The sequence below is a fragment of the Vigna radiata genome, chromosome 5 (genome assembly GCF_000741045.1).
Source record: "Vigna radiata var. radiata cultivar VC1973A chromosome 5, Vradiata_ver6, whole genome shotgun sequence".
NCBI classification, from domain to species: Eukaryota; Viridiplantae; Streptophyta; class Magnoliopsida; order Fabales; family Fabaceae; genus Vigna; species Vigna radiata.
In genome coordinates this window covers 10,798,687-10,801,624 of record NC_028355.1, presented here as the reverse complement: position 1 = coordinate 10,801,624, position 2,938 = coordinate 10,798,687, and positions in this window count along the sequence as shown.

Genomic DNA, 2,938 nt, shown 5'->3' with positions numbered 1-2,938 from the left:
CAAAATTTATCATTTCTCAAATACCATTTTCTTTCACAGCTCAACCTTATCTTTCAATTTGAAAATTTTATTTATTTATTTATTAATTGATCTTTTCTTCCCCAAACTTGAATTCAACCTTAACCTCACAAATTCATAGTATATGTTCTCTTCTAAGGTGTAGGGTAGGATAACATATTAGGCTCAAGGTGAAAGAAAAAATCAAGGCTCAAAAAGGGTTTAAAAATGAAGCATAGTATCTAAGGGTTGGCTATCTTGCCAAGTAGCTATATAATCATTAGCAAACAGGGCCTTTTTCATTCTTAACCAAAAAGTGTGTGTATGTACGTAGAATCAAAATCATGCAAAACCCAATTCCATATCTAGACAACTCAATATCTCTCAATCAACATATGCTCTCAACACTCACAGATCTGGTCATATTCATACACAGATAAAATTTTGAAACACAATAACCACACACATACAAGTCATCATACTCAAGAATCACATAACTTAATCAGAGAATGCATAATCATTAAATCAAAACGTCATTTGTCTTTACAACACCAAACATAAATCACTAAACAAAGTTCCACAATATACTGAACTGAAATAAATAAAACAAAAAATAACAATAACATGAAACAACAGGATAATTTGTCCATCTGCTCTACCAGGACCCATCTGATCGGGATCTCCACTGGCTCTCATATGTCTCGTGACTCTGTTGTGTCCATCTGGGATTGGGCTCGTCATCATCCTCTGCATAGGTACTCCCCCACTTGGACTTAGGCCTACCCTTAGGCCATATTAGGGGTTTGCAAATTTAAAAGAAAATCTAGGCCGATCATAGTTTAAAACAAGGTTTTCTTCCCATGCTTCAGCAGGATGTGCTCTTGAAGAAGACCTTATGGTGGTTGTAGGAGAAGTCATATGCACAACATTCGTAAGCGCACTGAAACTGTTCGTAACCAATTTCTTTTTTTTTTTTAGAAAAACCACAATTAGCTTAATGCACCTAAGGATATGCGCTTTGCTAATGTCTATTTTAATTTTTTTTATTTTTCTTTATTTTTTTAGAGATTTGTTTTTTGTTTTTTTTAAGAAAAAAGTACAATTAGCTTGGCGCAACTAAGGTTGTGCGCTATGCTAATGTCCTTTTTAATTTATTATTATTATTATTATTATTATTTTTATTTTTAATTTTGGCTGCATCCGCTGAACGCTCGAAGGGGTGTGCGTTATGCCAATACAAAGTTTTTTTTTTCTTTTTTTTTGCATTTTAATTTTTTTTTTAGAAATGGTATAATTAACTTAGCGCACCACATGCTGTGCGCTATGCAAATTTGACTTTTTGATATTTTTTTTTTTGCATAATTCGCAGAGCGCACTTCAGCTGTCTGCTGTGCAAATTAATATACAAAATCTTCTCTCACATTTTGCGCTATGCGATTTAACCACTTAATTTCTCCCCGTTTGCCTCTGTGATTTTTCTCGCTTTGTTATTCAAATGCGCTATGCAAATTGCCTTACAGAGAGAAAATTAAATATTTAGGTCGCAAAACGCATTTGGTGCGCTGTGCGAACCACATTATAATTAACAAATTTTGTTTCTCTCACGCAAAGCGCACGTGGTGCGCTATGCGAGCAAATCAATGCCTTATAAAATACTCTGGTCGTTGAGCGCACTTCAGCTTTGCGCTCTGCGACTGGAGTGTCACAAAAACACATGCAAACTTCTTCCAAACCTCCTTATCAAAATAGAAACTTCAACAATTTCTTACAAAAACTAAAACATAAAGATAAAAAAAAAGTAACATATAGAGAAGTAAAATAGAAGAATGAAAAACACAAACAAAGAGACAAGGAAAAAATAACAAAAATTGCTAAACGTGAGCACACCAACCAAACAACAGTTCTGATATGCAGAATGATCGAAATGGATTTCCTAAAGAACCTCACTCAGATCCCTCTTGTTGCAAGATCACTTAGTACTTTCCTAAGGTGATGATTATTACTTTCCCTATTCTCTAAGGTAAAAACACCCAAATCCCTCTTGTTGTGCCTATCTAAGAATGTATCAGAACTTGCATTAAGAACCAGACCAATAGGGGCCAAACTCACAATCCCATCCTTGGTGATCTATAAAATCTGGGTTGATTTAGCTAGTTCGGCTGCTGAAATCCCATCCCTAGGATCTTCCAACAATTAGATCATGCTCTAAGGTGTACCCCAAAACAAGCTTTAAGCACAAACCAAACCAGTGGAAAGTATAAACATTTGTAGTCACAATTGCATACATAACAACATTCAAAAGAAAAATTCACAACAAAGTCTAAAAGAGTCACAAATGTCCAAATTGCCTTGTGTTGGAACACAAGTCCCCGACAACGACGCCAAAAACTTGATAACTTTTGGCAAGTATACCAAATTGTTACAAGTAATACAGTGGATAAGTAAAGTATCGTTCTCCCAAGGGACTTATGCAACACATGACAATTCTTCCTTTCATAACTCAATTAGACATCAAAATACACAAAAAAATACAAGAAACTATTTTTGGTATTTTATCAAACAGTTGGTGTGCCAAGAATTGGTCTTTGACTAACATTACAGTAACATCCTAGATAAAATACGTTCTCTGTTCAAGCATTCTCATAAGTGTATCTTGATTTAATTCCTTAAAGCAAGTTCTAAAATTATTTATTAAATTATTAATTTCTTAATTAATTCAACAGATAATTTTGCACTAAAATCAGATGTTTAGAATGACTAAAAGTACAAAAGCTATTCCTAGCGTAGTCACTTTTAGTTTCTTTTCTTACTTTTCTGGTTCTAAAAATACTTCCCAGTACAAAAGAACCTTTAAAAAGAATTATACTTTTGTATAATCTAAAGCAAGTCAGGAAAAGAACAAGAGCAGAGACATATATTGCACAAGAAATTTACATTAATG